General features: G+C 40.5%; 1 protein-coding gene across 4 annotated transcripts in view; it reads left to right on the forward strand.

Annotated features, from left to right (window-relative positions):
- acot7 (acyl-CoA thioesterase 7) overlaps positions 1–21392 on the forward strand; it is a 105490-nt gene that overhangs the window by 79735 nt on the left and 4363 nt on the right. The gene's annotated exons all lie outside the window — the stretch shown is intronic.

Here is a 21392-nt window from a genome sequence, read left to right on the forward strand (position 1 = left end):
CACCGTCTTCCTGAGACATCTGCAGCTCTCAAATGATTCATCAAGAGGATCTCACAACGTGAAAGTCAGTAGGAGTTTTAGAAGTAAACCTGCACTATATGGCAAAATGTTTGTGGACCCCCCATTTAATGAATGCAGCTACACAAGTTGCACCCATTGCTGATACAAATGTGCAAAGGCAAACTTGTCTAATCCCTGTAGAGAAATATTGCCAGTAGAATATAAGACCCTTGGGCTAGAGGGGTATAAAGCCCCCCAGCAATGAGCTGTGGAGCAGTGGAACTGTGTTAACTGGGAGGAGGGTTGGCGCTCCATCTGATATATTTGGAATGAGATGGGGAGTTAGGGATGCACTGGGGTGATGATCATCCAACATCCAGACCACACGAACACCCTTGTCTGTGAATACATTTCAATCCTCATAGCAACGCTCCTCCAAAATCTACTAGAAAGTCTTCTTCCCTGGACAGTAGAGACAGTTACTCCAACAAAAGAAGGATAAACTCTCTTTTTTTTTTAAGAGAGTTTGAAGAAAATTTGAATGAGCCGGTGTCCCTGTACATTTGTCCATGTTGTTAACCTGTAGGAATAGTTAACTGCGGTCGTATCAAGACATTATATCTCCGTACTCTACCATTAAAAAAATGCAAGATGGCCTTTGTATGTGCCAATGGAAATGGTCCAAATGACATTACAGTTACAGTAAGTCTTCCAGTATTAGAGAGAATGTTTTAATATGACTGCAGGCTTATACTGGGGTAATGGACAAGTGCATCTGTACTTTCATGTTACCTAGACTTTGGGCTAGGAGATATGGCCAAAATATTGTCACAGTTGTTTGCACATTATTGTACTACAGTACTACAATACTGCACAGATTTTGGACACATAAGCACATTATTATTATTATTATTATTTAAAACCATTAATTCTGGCTTTAAGAGATTCTAAAAACCATATTGCATTTGAAAGGATGCAGGGAAACATAAATACAGTCAAGAGTTCTAAGAATTTTTCATACTTTAATAAAGAAAGTAGTTGAGATCTGAGAGCTGGTTTGAAGAGCAAAGCTTGGTTTCAGGTTTCTGGACGCCCCCAGCCAGCATGTGGATTTGTTCAACTCCATCACCTGATTTAACAGCATTACATAATTAGACATTCATTTGCCAAACTAGACAGATATCCAGACTATGTCAAGAAAATATTTTGATCAATTGACCAATTCTACATATATATAACAGACAAATACCATTAATAAAAGTATAGCAATAAATACTTTTGCTATAATGTGAATTGGTATACATTAATAATGGTATATATTACCTCAGTGTAAGGTACAGTATGTACATGTAAGGCTTTTGTGAAAGACCTTAACGTTTTTTTTTTTGTTTGTTTTACATTCTGTCTGTTTAATAGAAGCTGATTAAACAGGCTAACGCTCACCCATTCTGGGACGACAGTATTATAAACGCTAACCTGACAAAATCCAGATTTCCAGACAGGAAACTTAATGTTTATATACTTTTGACATATTTTCAATTATTCTTTCAAAGCGACCCCAAGCCATATGTATTGTAGATTGTAGTTAACTAAATCTATCAATACTGCTATTACTATAAATACCAGTAGTACCAGTATACCAGTATAGAATAGACATATTGGCCAACAACACTCCCAGTCTAATCCTTCACATTTCTGAAGTGATATAGTGATCCAGCCTTATCTACCTAAAAGCTTGTTTAGCCACTTGGACCCTGTATTTCACACTAAGTCATAATTAAGTTTCATAAGTTTTCATAATCAGTTTCATAGGCCCTAAAATAGAACCCGGTGGGATGCCATAAGATATACTAAATCTAAAAAATAAAAAAAGACACAATAGTTTCTGAATGAGGATTAATAACTGAATAGAAAACCTAGGATTCAAATGATTCATTTCTTTACTTTGCTTTGCTTTGGAGCTGGATATATTTTACTCTATGGTCTACGGCTCTAGTAAGGAGCAGTGTAACTGATTTGTTGGCAGTGATGCACATGTCTGGAGAAAGTGAAAACCTTTCCAACCTGACTCTTTTATTTTCCACCATACTGGTTCAAGGCTGTGCTTTCTCCAAGCACTACTGCTCTTAGTGAATTATGGCAGCCATTAACTTGATACATAGCTACAAGGACTTAGCAACACATTCAAAGGTTCGTGGCCCAGTCTGCTGACCTCGTGGGCATGATTCCAAGGTGTCACTATTCATGACAATTTCTTCTTGTTCGATGCCACAGTCTTTGGTGTACTGCATGTTTAGTTTAGATTTCTGTAATTTTACCTTTCTGTCTCTTTAGCAACACTGTGGTCAAGTGGCTAAGAGCATACCAGCAGTTTCATTTGAAGTAATGGTTCTCAGAAAGCGAGAGTAACGTGAGAACATGGAAAGACAATCATATAAGCGTAGTTTGGCCGTGCTGGAAGCATTATGCCATTCACTAAGGACCAATGTTGAAAAGAGCTGCTGTCTGCTGTCTTCTTGTCTTGATTGACAGGAAGGTTCATAATTAAAAATGTAAATGAATGTCACAATTTAGCATTCAGGCTGAGTAAATGAAAATGGCAAATTAATTCATTAATAATCTGTCATTAGTAATATTCAGCTATCAGTATAGTATAGTATGCACTCATATTTTCCCTCTAGTATATGAATACGTTCTCCAGCCATATTTGTGTATTTTCTGTATTTGAATCATTAGAATTAGAAGGTCAGAGATTTACAGTGATGATCTACACTCAGTTACTTCATGGAACATGTAGAACATGTGTGTTGTCTGTCTAATTAGGGTTAATCTTGCTCTTATGGGTGCACAGCATACAAAATATGGCCCATAAATAATGTTAACAATCAATAAATCAAAAAATGTTTAGGTAGGCTAGAATCTTGGGTAGCCTATACTGTTTTTTAAGGCTTCTAGGATCTAAAACACAACCATGTGTTTATATGTTGCCCATCCTAGGATTGCAGCTACATTTAAAGTATGGAAGGTTTTAATGCGTTGTCAACTCTATATACTGTTAACTGTTTAACCATTTAAACCACAGACAGGCGGACAGTAACAAAGTTGAAAATCCTCTACTATTTTGAGCCTTAACTCCATGTATTAACCTTAAACTAGATACCCCGTGACTACAAACATTTTTTTAACATTTAATTTTTATATTGAATTAGAATTTACTCAATATCACTAATAGATCTGATGGAAAAAAAAAATTGTATCCTCAACTTTTAGTACAAAATAATGAGAAAATTTGTTTGACATGCCTCACTGCCTTCAACATGTTTCACGGCAGAGGAAGTGACATCACTGGATTATTTTGAATATTTGTTTTATAGCAGAAGCAATGTGCTTAACCATGGACTTTAAGACAGACATAAAATATTTTTTTTAATTGCTAAAATCACACTGTACATTATTATACAGAAAATTGTTATTCTTTGCAACTGATGAATTTGATTTAGAGTTAGCACAAAAAAAAACTGAAAATTGGACTAATTAAATTAGACAAAATTAATTTGATTTTTTTTTTTTGTTTGTTGTTTTTTTTGCTAATTTGAATGGAATGTATGAAGCAGGAGGTGAAGACAGTTGGTAATCCCAGACATTACCAACTGTCTTCACCTCCTGCTTCATACATTCCATTCAAATTAGCAAAAAAAACAACAACAAAAAAAAAAAATCAAATTAATTTTGGGGGTTATTTAGTATATATTTTGTGAATATGTTGTAATATGCCTAAAACACACACCATGTATTATCTAATTGAAAAAGTCTATTGTTATTATTGTTATTTAAAACCGATTTAATAGAGATTCATCTTTGGACAAATAACAAAAGACATGTAGTGTCCCCCTAATTCTAGAACTGACCGTGTAGAGCATGTTTCATTCATTTTTCAAGTGTGTTTATTAGAATTGTATGGCAACACCCAGATATTTCTGTGATTTGTCTTGTTTTTTAAATTATTTTTATTTATCTTTTAATCCAAACTTTGCTGTGTGTTTTATATAAGGTATCATACAAAAAGTCCCTAGTAAGCTGTAGCTACTTTGTTCAGAGTTTCATATACTTGGATACTAAAGATGTTTTTGCAGTGTTGAACACATTTAGTGTATCATTTGTGGTTAAATACATGGTATTTAAACCCTTGCTGTTTTTTTGTTTTTTTTTTACTAATGACTGTGTTTATGATTACACTACTCACGTAAGGTTTGGCATATACGGGATGGTATAGGGATGCCTATATAGCTCTGTATAAATGGCAAGAGAATTCAAAGTGAAAGTTAATGGCTTGATAATGGTGAAGTGGGTAGGACACTCAACTGTGAGGTTAATTACACCCCCTCAGTCTCTCCTATAAATCGAGACAGCTGAAATCATTCCCATGCTTCAAGGTACGTTTTTTTCCCCGGTTTTAAAATGCAGTCGCAGTAGCTTCTGAAGGTCACGGCTGGTAATTACAGTTGAATGCTGATATAGGTTTAGCCTTTCCGTCTTCCAGAAGGTGAAATCCATCCTTAAGAGTAACATGCCTTCCTGGAAATCAAGTCAATATGTCTTCTTCTCTGCAGCGCAGTTGTTCCTGGGTCAGTACTGGAGCATAAATCCTATACAGCTTTACTTCCTGAAATGTCCCAGGGGCTTCAGCAGTACTTGTTTTCATTATAGACCCCCTCCCCTCTATGTGTCAGTCTGATTCTGCTTCTGTGTTCTCTTTCGTCTGTGGTGCCGTATTGCCTTATTTCTATATACAGTCCTATACACTGTAACTTTAGGGCACTTTCTATTTTAAAATTATATAGAAAAGGCTGTTTATCAGTGCAGTATGTGTACATTTGTTTAGCAACACCACTATTACAATAAATGCAAACAATGTTATTAGATTATTATTTAATAAATGTAATAAATGTATCAGTATTTGTATTATTTATGTTTTGCTGCATTGATGGATGTTTATATTTGATACATTTTAAAGCCATAGTCTGCATGTTTTGGGGGTTAGGGGGTTCTGGTGAGAATGTGAAGCATGCGAATCAGTACTTTTAAAATGTGCACTGTGGTCTCCTATCAGAGCATGGCAAGTTTAGATTTAGTCAGTTTCTTTGGTTGGACAGTATGATGAGCAGATGTAGCTGTTCTGATATCTCCACGTTTGCAGTAGCTCTCACAGTAGCCTTTCTGTTTGTCCCAGCACCATTAGCAGTGCTGCTTATTTTATACATATTAATATACAATTAGAGTTTTCTATAGGTTATTATTTGAGTTTTCTATCACTATATAAAATATGCCTTTATTTTTTCGCTGAACTTTTGGTGTGCAATTGTAAGAAACACCAGAACACAACAGAATTCAGATCAATAAGGCTATAGAAATGAGTTGGAACCTTATTGGTTTGTTATAGCAGAGTAAACAGTAACGAAAATACAATGTGTTACAATACAATGTGCAATACCCCCCCCCCCACACACACACGTGCAATTAAGAGTCATTTGCAATTACCTGTAAATAACAAATAACCTGTAAATAATATTGTTATTGCTTTTTTTACTTCTATTATTTATTTTGTGTATATAGTGTAATTTATCGACGTTTTTGTAACTGAGTGTCTTGCTATCCCTTTCTGCTGTGACACCGAGGATTTCCCCACTGTGGGACTAATAAAGGATTATCTTATCTTATCTTATCTTAAACAGTAAAAGGGCAACTGAAGTACGAAGTATGAATCAGTGGCAGAGGGACACTATAGGACGTCCACTGTCCAGATGTTATTTGCCTCCATTCTCAGCACAGCAGTGGGACTTACATCACAGTGGCATGGTAGTGTTTGAGGTGGTGGTGGTGCGAGTTTATTAGACACATTTTAAGGGGTTTTAAATGTGTCAGTGTCACTGCTGGGTCAGGAATAGCCAGCCCATCAAAAACATCCAGTAAAAAGTGCTCGGATACCATTGAAGCCACTGATAAAGGGTTGTAGGATGCCTGACAGAAACTGTGCATTGTTCTACTGTTTCTAATTGAATACCTGTAAACACAGAGAACCAGATTTATGAAAACACACCACCAGATTTATCATAACAAAGGTTAGTCAAGAGGGTGTTAAGAATATTGTTAATGGTGGCCGTAGGCCCATAGGGCCCTGGCATTTACTGATTAACAAACCACACTGTCATGCAAAAAAAAAACTTCCATGGATGAACCTGGTGCTAAATGTCCCAGTAAGAAGCTCATACACGCATTCAGTTAATTGACTCATATATTTAAAGACTCATTCTGGTGTTTGAATTAAGCATTTATCTCAGCTAATCAGAATAAAAACATAATTTAGTGTCCTTTTGAAAAAGTCATTTACTAGTCTTTTAATATTGATTTATTAGAATACATGACTCTTATTCTGGTAGTACCACAGAACTACCACAACAGTAAACAAGTAGCGGTGTGCTGAATATCAGTGACTGTCAGTGCCATTACGTGTAACTGTAACCAAAATTTTGCCCCCTAATTATATTAGTAGTGGAGTCTGGCCCAGTGTATACCAACAGGCAAATAACCGGTAAGTGTTAAAAAACCAAGCAGTGCTGAAATGCCTGATACACTCGTACCAGCACAACACACTAACATGCCATGGCCTTGTTGGAGTCACTGCTGTTCCCAGATAATATCTTGCCTGTGGTTCCTTCCTATTGGTGGACATGGGCAAAGGGGGGGCTGATAAATTTGTGCAACAACAGTTGGACTATATATATGTATGCTGTTCTATATGAAGTATTAAAGACTAAGAGGCAGAAGTAGCTGCTTTTTTACCTTGTTTCTCCTTGTATTTTGGTTCATCAGTTTGATACAGGCGCTTGGAGGGCATGTAGTGGTCTCGTTAATATGCGTACTGCATACTTTACTGCCTGTAGTGTAGGGGAGCAGGAGGAGGGTTCAGATATTTCATTTGATAGTATCTCTTCTACCAGAGCTTAGAGCAGAATTTGATTAGTAAAAATAACACATTTATAGACGGTGGTCCAAACGACTGTGCCGTAGCATTAAAGGTAAATTAGCCAAACGTTACAGGAGCACAGCAGGATTGCTGCTAGTAGTTTAGGCATGTTTCAAAAAAAGTTCAGACTTAATGAGCTTTCTCTTTCAGTAGCTGTGGTTTCAGGAAAAGAAAGTAACCGAGTTACTTCAGTACATAACCTTGTCAGTAAAATGTGGTGAAGATACTAAACCAAAAACAGAAGTCGTACAGTCAGGCCCATTTAACTTTGGACAGTGACAGATTCTTTGGATTGAAATTAAGTAATTAAGATGTAGAAGGCAAAAGTAATTGGACAACTAAATGATGAGCAGTTTTATGGCCAGGTGTGACCCGTTCCTTTATTGTTTCTTGACAAGCATGTATCAATTCTGGAGCTGTTTCAACATCACACTGTTTCTATCTAGTACACTTGTGTTGGAAGCTCAGCAGTTAGCCAGCAGAGTAGCTGCACTGGGCTGTCTGATACTCAGTGACGCTGTAGCTGAGCTAGCTAAGCAAAGATAGCTGGGATGCTAGTAAATGGGCTGCAGATCTAAAACATAAGGACGTGAATTAGTTTTCTCTCCTTCAGAGCAGTTTAACATTTGGATTTGTTGTCAGACTGACATTTTAATGTTTATAAAATGCGCACAGTATTCACTGTGTCATTTAGTCTGTCATCCTGTGAGCAAAGTGAACTTTTTATTTGATTGTTTTTGGGTTAAAATAACAGAATGAGACTGTATGGAATCCACGTTAGCGCAGAAGCATCTGCGTTATTTGCAGAGCTTACGCTACCCTAGCACACTCTCTTCCTAATAATACCATATTACCACCTGAGTATTACTTTGAGATTGTATGGCTGTATGGTATTAAGAAAAGTGTATACAACCCCTAAAACATGTGATTTCTGTATTGTCAGAATCTGTTACTTGCCACAAATACAAATTAATATGCATAACATGGTTTAAATCTATTTCTTCCAATTTTGAGGATGCCAATAATTTATAATAACAAATACCTTTCATTTGTTTGGAAATTCCCAAAAAAATAAAAGAGCAGCTACCGCCCTTTTGATCTTGCTATAGGCAGCATTTTATTTTTAGCCTTTAATCAGCTGATCTTGCTGATTAGCGCAGGTCAGTAATTTGTATTACTTTTATTATTTTTAATCATGTATCTCTTGCGAAGAATAATGAAGCGCTGAAGATGCTTTAATGCTCTATAGTTAATGCAGTCTGGCTTGAAGAGGACACCCTTGAATAAAAGGCTTCTCCGTCAAAGTTTTGACCTTATACCGACATAAATCCAGCAGAGATGCCAGTGACAGAAGGTCGGCTCTGTAGGTGCTAGCATCCTCCCCAGCCTGATTGAAATCCAGAATGCCCATACTGTGCATTATTAAAACACCACACACTTAAAGCCATCTGCGTGCGCTGCTCAGCAATGCATGTGCAGACTCCCGAAACACGCGATTGGTGTAAAAATAACTATCTAAAAGCGTATTCCGCCGAGGTCCCCTTTCCGTGGCGGCTGGCTGAGCACCCTTCACGTAAATGGACTTTTCATATGTGGCCGTCGGAAAGTGTGTTGCGGGTTATAAATAGTATATCGACAAGGCTGTGCTATTTTTTGACCTGAGATTTTTTTTTCTTCTTCTTCATCCCCTCCCGAATGAAAGATCTGCGTCTATTTTTAGGCTTTCCTGATTTAGTCCTTCACAGAAGTGTGTGAGGGGGTGGGGGGGTTGTCAGAGGAGGGAGGAGAGCAGTGGAGTGAGGGAGCGATGGAGGGATGGAGCGAGGTCTAGGCCTATCCCAGGTGGCCTTGAATGCCACGCTACACACAATGGCGGAGCACAAAAACACAGTAAGGATCACTGAAAAGGGACATGTTGGCCTTTTTTTTTTCTTCTTTTTTTTGCGTCCGCCGTCAACAATAGAGGCTCCTCTCTTCGGGACAGCTTCCCGAGGAACAAGGCGGGATACTGGAGCGAGACGAGATAAAGGGGAATACTGGAGATTTTATTCTTTCCTTTCAGTCGCCGTCTTTTTTCCGGGCCCATTAGCGCGGTCCCTGCCGCACAAAACAAGTTGCGTTACCGTAGCAACCTCTGGGCTGGCAATGTGAAATTCATGTTTATTTTTAGGCACGGCTCATGTAGCGTGTGTACACTATGAGGTTAAAGTGGGCGCTGATCCCCTCGCTTCGTGTATTGCGCCGCTGCCACTACCGCAGCTTATAATTATAGGTGCAAAACATCTATGCAATGCCTTGTGTGTATATAGAACAATGCAATATGGATGCTGCATATATATATATATATATACACACATACACACACACACACACTGATCAGCCATAACCTTACCACCATTGTCTCATATTGTGTAGGTCCCTTTGTGCTGCCACTACAGGTCTGACCATTCGAGGCATTGACCTCACACAACCTCTAAAGGTGTCCTGTGGTATCTGGCACCAAGACATTAGCAGCAGATTCTTTAGGTCCTGTAAGTTGTGAGGTAGTGACTTCATGGATCACATCAATGAGGTGACCATTAGGTGTCTACGTGACCCTGTTACCAGTTCACCAGTTGTCCTTTCTTGGAGCGCTATTGGTAGGTACTGACCACTGCATACCAGAAACAAAAAACCCACAAGACTTTTGGAGATGCTCTGACCCAGTTGGCAAGCCGTCACAGTTTGATTTCCTGTCAAAGTTGCTCAAATTCTTATGCTTGACCACTGTTTCTGCTTTTAACACATCACCTTCAACTGAATGTTTACCTGCTGGCTAATATAGCCACCCCCTGACAGATGTCGCTGTAGATGAAGATAATCTGGATCCAGAAGCACAGTATAACACTATGCACATGGTCCATTGTCTATGGAAAAAATAGATCAATAAACAATACTGTACCAAAACACTACTACAAGAGTGAAGCTCACATCACTTCACAGAAAGGTCTGAACTCTGGGCTGGTCAGACCATTTTCTCAGTAAGAGCTTCTTTATCAGCTCAACGTCCTTTCAGACCCACATTGTTGGGTTGTCTTCTAACAGTGGAAGGACGGACAATACACTTGAGGACTTTTTCAGATCTGAAGCGAGAGTGGAGCTTGATTAAAAGCTTGAAGTGCTGTCTATCTGATGGGGGCACATGTTTAATGCACTTTTTTTTTAAAGGGGGTTGCCAACAAGTGGTATTATAGGTATTTTTCCTCAATACTTTGGAATCCATACAGTGCTATACATCGTTTGTTACTCTTAAGTGAAGTCTGTTTGTGTTTGGCCTTTTAAAAAAAAAAAAAACTCAGATTACTAGATTCATTGTCAGTAATCAGTAGTGAAGCTGCTATATACAGTCATGGCCACAATTTTCAGAAATGAAGTAATGAAAGATAGAAGCAGCCCAACGCACAGACCAAACAGTACTTGGTTTATTCAAACAAGGTTTGAAGCAATGGCTGCATGTCCCTGGGCTCACGTCCAGGTGCCTATTTTCCATTGTATGCCGCCATTGACTATTTAGTGCCACTGTGAGGAGATTGGCATTTGGCACGCAATTGAGGCCCCTGTCTGCTCCAGCAGCGGCCAGTGCCAAGACAGTCCAGACTTTCTGGCATTTCTCCATCACTGTGCAAGCTAGCACCTCATGGTAAGTGTGTAAGCATTGTCACATGAAGCTACTGTATTCAATAAAGGAGTTTTAGCCATGTGCAAGAACACCTTGATGAGGTAAATCAGCTCCTCAACACAGTGTGTTTTCGCTCTGTGGAGTGGCTGATTAACATGGAAATTTCATAACACTTTTTAATTGACCGCGTTCCTTCCACAAATTTGTTCTTCCATAGCTGCTGTTGGGACAAGCCATACAGAGCATTGGGGAAAAATTACAATTACAGGTGCCAAGGCATTGACTGAGTATTTTAGAAAGCCTGTTTACCACCCTGTTACTTTGCCTTTGGCTGTTTTACAGCACTGGCGAGAGCTCACAGAACATACAAGCTGAAGAGATTGTAGCCAGGTTAACTTTTAGCCTTGCGCCAACTCGCTTCCCCAGGTTTGGCTTTCTTGAGTGTTACTGGTCAAATAAGCTGGTGATGTGTGTTTAGCTCCATTCTGGTGGTCAACTGAAGTACCAAGGGCAGTGGACATTAGAGGGAGTGGGCATTTACATTACATTTACATTTATGGCATTTAGCTGACGCTCTTATCCAGAGCGACTTACAAGGTAACTCATATTACAGAGGTGGGTCAGTGTAGTGTTAGGAGTCTTGCCCAAGGACTCTTATTGGTGTAGCGCAGCATAGTCACCCAGCCCGGGAATCGAACCCCAGTCTCCCACATGGTGTGGTAACTCTGTGGCAGGTAGTGGTGTTATCTGTTGCGCCACACCAACCACCATATTACCAACGGGCATGATGGTGAAGCCCGTTGGTAATATGCTCCTTTCCAGTTTCAGAAACATCACATTCTGCATCAGCATCTCGTTATACTGTTATACCACACTTTGCTACCTTTGACTAGGGATTTCGCTAGTGAGCTGGGTTTTTGTCAATTTTGGGGCTGTAAATATAATGAGACTAGACTTAAATAACCGTTTTGGGGTTTTGGAATTGGCCTGTTTTCCATGCCAGATTTAGATTTTGGAGGTCGAAAGTTTGAGGCTCACAGTATGTCAGCTCCATGTACTGAACCTAATGGAAAATCCAGTTTGATACTCTAGGGCCCCGTTAACGTAAAGCAGGTTAACATCCTACCATGCTTTGTGACATGTATAAGCATGCTGAGCAAGCGCAGCTCAATATTAGAGCAAGATGGAGGAACGATTGGAATGACTGGGATATAACAAGAGTATTTGGCACGTCTGTCAGTAGCTTCAGTCAAGACCCCTAACTGGCTCGTGTTCCAGATGATCTTTGGGAAACTGTACAGTGAATGAGATGGGGAAACTGCAGGTGAAAGCATACATTCAGTGAGTCTGATGCTCTGCATTCGTGCGATATAGAAAAACACAAGATCAGCTTTTCCTCGGATGACTGTGACTGTCAGGGCATGATATGTTCAGAAAGTCTGAGCAAAGAACAGCCTGTCCACCATAAATAATAATCATAAATAAGCCCCTTCATAAATTGTTTCTTCTGAAATTAAGGGTATTAAAAAGGGAAGACTTTCTACTAGATTTTGGAGGAGCATTGCTGTGAGGAGTATGATTGCATTCAGGGACAAGAGTGTTAGTGAAGTCAGGATGTTCACCCCACCTCATCCCAAAAGTATTGGATGGAGTACCAGCATTCCAGAGAACATTCATTCTGTTACGTTAAGTTGCATCCAGTGCTGACACAGATGTGCAAGTGCACACACATAGCTTGTCTAGTCAGTGTAGAGAACTGTTGCCAGTAGAATAGAACTGGAACAGACATGCCTAATGCCAGACATGGGCTAGAGGGGTATAAAGAATAACATTGAACTGTGGAGCAGTGGAACTGTGTTCTCTGGACAGATGGATGCTCTATCCCACTTTTGGGATAAGTTGGGTAACGTTTTTGTTGCTAAATACAATAAATTCCTCAGAACAATTCTCCAAAAGGAGCAGAAGGAACCGTGCATGAGAAAGTGTTTCAATACTTTTGTGCATATATTTGTGCATGAACATCCTATTCATATACATGGACACCCTGTGCAAGTGAAGGCTGCATTCGGTGGGAAATATGGTACAAAAAAATCAAGCAGCTGTCATGTTCACAAATGTCAGTACAAGCTGGGTAGGCCAAGGAGAAAGTTAGAGGAAAGCAAATTTTCAACCCCAGTGGAGCTGCCCGAACGGCGCATTCTGCCGTAACACCCTGATGCTGTCTGAGTAGGTCTGCAAAGGTCACCCAATAACAAGTTAACTGAGACACCGTGAGACAACAGGAAACTGTGTTTTTAATTTGTATGACAGCGTCGGTAGCCCTATCAGCAGGAGGACCGCAACTGCTAGCGGAGTCTTTTTAATTGTCTGTCACAGATAGGGAGTCTTTAAATGGACCATGAGGAGCATTCAGATAATATTATACAGATCCTGGGGTGTCATGTCAAACATACGTTGTTTTATTCTGGAACGGATTGTACCTGATGCAGTGGGCTTGAAAGCAACTAGACATCTACTCTTGTGAGATTACTGACCTATTCCGTTTAACAACCATCTGAATGCTACATCCTGCAGCACATTTTACGGTATCACTGAATTCAAGAGGGAGCAGCTCTTGATTCTTTTATTGGCCTACTTTTAAAAATGTAATTAACATGTCTTTCTTACAAACTTAGATAATTAGTCTAATTGGTCCCCTTCGGCAGCCTTTTTAGGGAAAAGATTTTCTAGAAATTCTATTTTGCTTCGCCTGTCTGACTGTGTAGTGCCTTTTGTGTGCTCTTATGTTGCAATTTTCGCAATTTGGTACTGTCAGTTAACCCACTCGTTCATAGCTCTCCCCTAGCACTAGCAATTCTCCCAACACTAGGAGGGTAAGGACTTACACATGTCTGCTCCGATACACGCAAAGCCAGCCATCACTTTTTTTCAAATTGTCGCCAATGCTGCATTGCCGGGCAGCCGACACACATGCCGGGTCTTCGGCTCTACCGACAGACGCCTGTGCCGGCCAAAATCGCTTAAGAGTAATGAGGGGAGAAAACGCTGTCGATCTTGTGTGGACTGATGGTGCTCCATCCCACTTTTGGTGAACGCTCTTGTTGCTAAATGCAATCAAATCCTCATAGCAGTGCTTCAAAATCTAGTAGAAAGCGTGCCCTTGACAGTAGAGACAGTTACTCCAACCACCACTTTTCGAAACTGCCAGCAATGCTGCATTGCCAGGCAGCTTAGAGAGTGCCGTCTGCAGGTGGAACTGAGGACCCAGCATGTCACCTTACCAGCTCACAGACACCTGTGTAGGCAAACATGGCTTAAGAGTGATAAGGGGGAGAAAGCGCCATATATCCACCTGGATAGAGCACGGCCAACTGTGCTCCCTCTGACTTTCTCTCTGCCGGCTGATGGCAAAGCGGCATGGCTCTGGATTTGAATTGGCCAAATCGGCATCGCATTAGACCACTAAGCCCCCTTGAAGACCACTCAGAACCCTTGAAGTGAAGTCAATTTAAGAAAAATTATTAAATAACAAAAATTAGGGAGCATTTTCTGAGCATTAGGTCCTTTGGAGATCCCAAAAAAAGGCAAGCTGAGCGTGTTCCTCCAGTCATGGCGGATGTCAGTGATTTAGAGACACAGTCAGCTCAGCTGTTTCCAGAACACTGGACATCACTGAGCTCAGTGGCCAGGTGGCTTAACCATCTTAAGGACCAGAGTTTGCCTGAATGACCAGTGGCACAAGACGCTATGGTAAGATTGGGTATTAATATAGAGTTGTGTAATCATCAGACGATCGCTGAGTTCAACGTAAAACAGTAGGTAATTCAATTTGTAATTTTCTCAGAGGATAACGAGGAAATCCAGACATGATAGACTAAAACCGTTCAGTTCATCATCATTTCCCATTTTTCTAATATTGAAGATCTGCCGTTTTGATGGGTGTTGTTTGACCCGTGTGCTACGGACAGTTATTTTGCCAACATTAAAATGTTGGGGTTTGTCTTATAAAGTTTGGTCGGTGTGCTCTGGCCTTTACGCGATATCTGTGTTACAAATGCCAAAGCAGCCCTAATGCACACCCATTTACCAACCTCCAGCGAAGTCAAGCTGACTGACCTCCTCAGTCTTTTAAATTGCATGATCATCACATTATGTAATGTGTCCTTCGCTAATGACAGAACGGCTCAGAATGGCCGCATTTCTGTCCAGAAAACTGTGCGCTAGTGCTGGATTAATTGCCTCTCTGATTGCATAAAGATGCCACTTTGCGGCTGTTGGTTCATTGAAAGCGGCTTCCGGTGTAATTTGTGTAATTAAGGAGCCAAAAGGCTCGGGGGCTTTGCGGCAAGAGATGATTATGTCCTCCACAGGACCCCTCCCAGACCACATCCATTTCTCTAATTAATAGTCAGGCCACTCGGCGTCAGCTCTCTCTGGCGTGAACGTGTGTGCTCGTGGCCAGGTCAGGTGATCCTTGCTGATTTAAAACGTGTGCCATCCGGCGAAAATTAGGCATCTCGCTGTGCGCCCACACGGCAGCTTAGCATCCTGAGCACGGCATCCCGTTGCAGTTTGTAGTTTTTAGTCACAGCCTCAGCAGAAGTCCTGCCTACTGGGAGTATAATAATATACTAGTGCTTCTTGATTGATTATAATCAACTGGCAGAATTTCTCAGCCTATTTTTGAATATAACAATCCTGAAAAGGTCTATCTTGTTAGCCATTTACATTTATGGCATTTGGCAGATGCTCTAATCCAGAGTGACCTTACAATTCCCACTTTTTCCCAGAAATTCTCTGCAATTAAACAATTAAGGTGTAAACAAAGACATTCAGAGTATTTTAACTTTAAATGCTCTGTTCTAGAGAAACATTGACGTGCACTGGTTGTTTACGGGGATGATTATCGCAATCAGACACCTCTAAAAGGTACTTAATAATTACAGGAAAGAGTTACAAAGACATTGTCTGATACCTGATACTTTTTTACAGTAGTTTTATAATCCATTTTGCCTTTATTTACCAGATTTACCATTATTTCACCATTATCAACACTATGCATAAGACCGCACTTCTGATCCAATCACTGTACCAGTGTAACACACAGTAACATGCCAACACCTCCACCATTTCAGTGTCACTGCAGTGCTGAGGATGACCCACCACCCAAATACTACCTGCTCTGTGGTGGTCCTTTGGGGTCCAAATCTTGAAGAATAGGGTGAAAAGAGGCTAACAAGAGTATGCACAGCAACAGATGAACTACAGTCTGTAATTACAGAAATGCAAATGTGTCTAAAGTTTGTGGACTCATAGTTTTTACCTAATGTTTTGCTAATGTTATACAATTGAGCAGGTTTTCCCTGTCAGCTTAACCTGTAAAAGACAAGCTGGGTTATTTTAAGATGACGTTTTGTCAGTTTTTCCACAGGGTGAAAAGAGGCTAACAAGAGTATGCACAGCAACAGATGGACTACAGTCTGTAATTACAGAAATGCAGATTGTTGATATAATGGAAACTCAATGTTACGGGTGTGTATGTCCCAGAGTTCTAGCAGAGTGTCTTTTTCTCATTTGTGTATTTACTAATTTACTGGAATTGTATCAAATCCTGCAGAAATTATTGATACATTGAATCATTTGTTGAAGATTCATAATAGAATCGGATCGCTCAAAGGTCAAAGTGAGGTTAGTTGCCTGCCCTACTGCCTACCCGAAAATATGCTGCGTCACAAAGCTGAATGTAGGGAAAGCAGCTTTAACATGCTTTAACAGAGGCTAACGTTCCATCACCACAGTAAAACACCATTGTGGCTGCTGCTGACACAATCTCATGAGTGTCAGCTTAGATTAAATAGGTTGTATTCATGGAGCTTGTGGGCCATTACAAATCAGATTTTATCTGCTGACTTGCAGGTTTACAGAGAAACTCCCATCGTCATGTCAAATGTGTCTAAAGTTTGTGGACACATACTTTTTACCTAATGTTATGCTAATGCTATACAAATGAGCAGCTTTTCCCTGTCAGCTTAACCTGTAACAGACAAACTGGGTTATTTTAAGATGACATTTTGTCAGTTTTTCCACCAGGACTACTATAGAAATCATGCCATATGTCACAACTCGTTAGGATATTGTCACTGTGATGCGATAAACTCATGGAATAATATCTTCCTATTTGCTGATCAAAATTTGAAATAAAAAATAGAAAATACATGTAGAATGGAATAGTAGAAATGCTCCAAAAGTGGTGGTGGCTCAGCGGTTAGAGCGCCGGGATTTCGATAACAGGGTTGTGGGTTCGATTCCCAGGCTCGGCAAGCTGCCACTGTTGGGCCCTTGAGCAAGGTCCTTTACCCTCTCTGCTCCCCAGGCGCTGGAGTTGGCTGCCCACCGCTCTGGGTGTGTGTGTGTACTCACTGCCCCTAACACATGTGTGTGTGAGTGTGTGTTCACTACCAGATGGGTTAAATGTGAGGACATATTTACGTGTACACTGTACAGTGACAAAAACGTGCACCTTTACCTTTAAGCCACATTTGGTTGGGAAAAAAATCATAATGTGCTTTTTGAATAGAAAACTTTATAGACAAATCTCTCTCTTCATACTAAGGAGGAGATTTGAACACTAAGCTGTGTTTTGACAAATACACCCAAAGTATTAGCAAACAGCTGTTTTAACATTTTAGAATATGGTGACTTCAGACATTTGACGGTCAGTGTACAGTAGATGTACTGGGCCAATTTGATTAAAGCCACCACCATTTCCCATGATGAATGTTAGAAGGAAGTAGAGTTGCACACATTCTTGCATTAATAAAAGAGGATTTTCAGGTGTGGCAAGCGTGTTTTTTGTTGCAGACTCAATTTTCAATGTGCACAGTCCACATATATTTTCGATTGGGTTGAGGAGACAGATTGGGTCTTCTTCAAGATCTGCTCTGAGCTCCTTGGACTTTCCCAGTTGCTTCAATCATGATCACCAGCAGGAAGTTAAGAGGCCATTACCTTGGCGAGGTACAACATTTTGAAACTTTCAGCACCACTGAATTAATACAATCCCAGTCAAAAAATGAAAACATGTTCACCAAATTCTTGTTTTGTCTGTTACAAAGATGTATGCTGTATGCTGTACACTGATTCTGCCCCCCCCCCCCCCCCCCCCCAAAAAAAAAAAAAATTATATAGAATTATTGACATTTCTAGCAATACTGGGTTGTATTCTTGGAAATGGACCCAGTCCACTTTGACTTGGAAGTTGGGAATGACATTACACTAGAGTTGACCATGTTATAGTTAAACTTTCAGTATTGGACGCTACTTCACATTTGCAATAAAACAGTAAGCAGTGTTAAGCAGCAGAGTTCAGCACTGTTTACCACTGGTTTGACAATCTCTTACCTGTGTATTATGGTGAATCTAACCAAAATATGTCTCACTTTGTATGTCCCAGGTTAATGTTGTTAGCAGTTGATTATGCTGGATTTTACCCATCCAAACACCATGGAAACACGTCCACAAATAGAAGTAGGACAGAACTGTGTGTGAACGACTGATTTAATGAGACTCATGGATAGAGGTGCTAATGAACTGAATGATACCACTTCTTTTACAACTGTTGATGTTGGTTGGTGAGGCTATCCTGACCTTCAAAGTAGAAAATCCGTGGAGACCCTTCAGTTAAAATTTCCTACTTGAAACTCAGAAAAGACTCAACATCCCAGTTCAAATGGAACGCTGCATTAATATGCATATTTTTTAAAAACACTGCAGTGGTAAAGAGAGAGCAAAGCACTGAAAAACGTCACTGTACGTTTATGAGGAGGAATTAAATACTGTGCTGTGGCTTAGCGGTGTTACTCCTTTCATCAGTCTTGGCCCACTGTGTATAATTTTGGGTAGTAGGTTAAATTCCATAGTCAACTGTGAGACCTCTAGGGGTGGGAGTTATTAACCTTGCTAATGGTGAGCAATGTCAGCTGGTGGTACGGTCACTCCTTCGGAGAAGGAAATAAAGAACTACAGAGCTACTTAGCATTGATTGCTCGCTACCTTTATCTGCGTACAGTATCAGATGGGCAATTTCACTTTCATTTGGATTTAATAGCGGCTCTTAACAGCTATTATTCCCCCCCTCCCATCGGTGCTCCCATCTGATTGGGTCTCCCGCTCTCACAGCCTTTGTGAAAGCCGGTCATTTTGGCCTGGTGCCAGCTGTCCTCTCTGACTAAAGCACAGGGTGCCCCTTCAACTTAATTCAATTTGTTCAAGACAAGCATGGAGCATGGTCGCCCTACCCCTCAACACATACACACACACACACACACACACACACACACATACGCACACACATTCCTCCCTTAACTCATCCCAGCAGGGCAGCCAGTGACCCCGGAAGGAGTTCCTTCAAGGTCAGATGATACTGCTCGCAAGAAAAATGGGGGAAGGGGAGCTTCTCTTTTTCTTTTCTGCAGCTGGCTGTTTCTCACGCATTAAAAGCGTCTGGATTTCATATCCAGCCTGAGATGAATATATAAATAAATTTTGAGGGTATGGGAGACCTCCACAGGAAGCAGCAGCATTCCGTCTCCCTGATGGTATTTACTAGATTTACTGTTATTCGTTTTTACCCTTTTAACCTTCACCAGTGTTGCCCACTAAGCCTATTCCTGATTCAGTTGCCTTTGTTCTACCCTTCGCTGATTAAACGGCTTACCGTTGAAGCTCACTGTGAATTTACATCAGCCCGTTTGTTGACTTGCATCAGCTTGTAAATAGCGTTCAACAGCTCCAGCCCATACCATGCCTTATTAGTACATTTGTAAGTGTCGTCCTGATCATAAAAGCCAACCACCCACGAGCACCGACTAACGTGAGATCTAGTCCATGGTCATCCGGTCTGGCCTGAATTTAAATGGCCCATAAAAAGATGTTGTTATGCTGTCTGGTGAGTTCTGAGCAAAGGATGGATGCTAGCGAATCAGATAAAGTTCACCTTTTGCTATAACTTTAATTGATGTAAAACTTAGGCCCCGTTTACACCTGGTCACTTCATGTAAATAGTAGCTGATAAGTATCCTAATAAGATTTTAGCCAATTGCGTCTCTGCATTAGACGGGCCAAAATCCGATGTGTGGGACATAATATGCGATAATGCCGCTCCAACACATCACCTTCAGGAACTGACTGTTCGCTTGCTGCCTGATGTATCCCACCCCTTGACAGATGCCACTGTAGATGAAGATAATCAATGTTTTTCCCCTGTCAGTGGTGATGTTATGGCTGACCGGTGTAGATGTGGCAACTTTATTTTTTGGTTGATGTTGATGACAGCATTTCTTAGTAGTAACGTCAGTCCCTACACATCCCCTCCTTGTAATGTTAGCACTCATCAACACTCAAACCTTTATTGTTGACATTTTCAAAAAGCAGCCCAAATCATATGTGAAATCCCTATTAATAAATACCTTTAAATGTAGCAACCAGCTAAACAATAGCAATGTACTGTGTTTATTTAAAGCACAGTATTACTGTAGCATGTTCCTCTGTGATACAGATTCTTAGCCAATGTCCTCATCAGCCAGTCTGCTTCTGTTGTCATTGCACAGTTCTTTCCCGAAGGTTTCCTACCATCTGCCACTGCTGTGCATGACTGCTTGGTGACCTATAGCCAATGATGAAAATAGCCACGGTGCAGAGGGCAGCTGGGAACTAACATCTACTGATGCTACTGCAGCTTTCAGCTTGTAAAACTGTGAGGTTTCCTGAATTAGATGTTTTACCGAAGAACAGAAGGAAATATGATTTATATTAGTGTTCCAAGTAGAGCTGGCATAACACCTCTTTTTCTTTTCCCTGACCAATACTGAAATTTTAAGTGTTAACCAAAACTGATACCAATTATTATATATTTTTGGATATATGTATTTTTGGTGTCCATTACACACAGTGTGCATTTAGCTAGCTGTAGAGATTGTAGCCAGTTGGCTGGGATAGCTTGTAGCTCCTTCAGTCACTTCTGCTTTCGTGATCTGCCATGCAGTCCTTCAGTGCGGAGTACCGCACCGGCCGGCCTTAGCTAGGTCTTTTCTGCCTCTACAGAGTATTCCGCTTTCTAGATAACATGGGATTTGCTTTTAAAGGAGGACCCTCATTAGAGTTAAATAAAAAAGGACATTGCAGTTTTCCATACTAGGGCACCTTAAACTAAGCTTTTAGCATCTATTTAATTAATGAGTCTATTCGGTTATTCCTATGATTGCCAGTATTGATTTAAAATAAGATAAAAAAAGATTTGAGGACTAACAGCGCCCCCTCATGGAGAATCTTCAGCCTGCTAAATGCGAGTGAAGCAAGTCTTTTAAGTCTCTGGTCCATTCAGACTTTCTGTTGCAGCCGTTGTTGAGCTGTCCACACCCTTTACCCTACACCACACACCAATCAGCCATAACATTACATAACAGTGGTTGGTGTGGCGCAACAGATAACACCACTACCTACCACTGAGCTACCACACCATGTGGGAGACTGGGGTTTGATTCCCAGTCGGGGTGACTATGCTGTGCTACACCAATAAGAGTCCTTGGACAAGACTCCTAGCACTACGTTGGCCCACCTCTGTGATACAAGTAACTTTGTAAGTCGCTCTGGATAAGAGCGTCAGCTAAATGCCATTAATGTAATGTAATGTAAACATTAGCCCCACCTGAC

Source organism: Salminus brasiliensis, chromosome 6 (assembly GCF_030463535.1).
Source record: "Salminus brasiliensis chromosome 6, fSalBra1.hap2, whole genome shotgun sequence".
NCBI classification, from domain to species: Eukaryota; Metazoa; Chordata; class Actinopteri; order Characiformes; family Bryconidae; genus Salminus; species Salminus brasiliensis.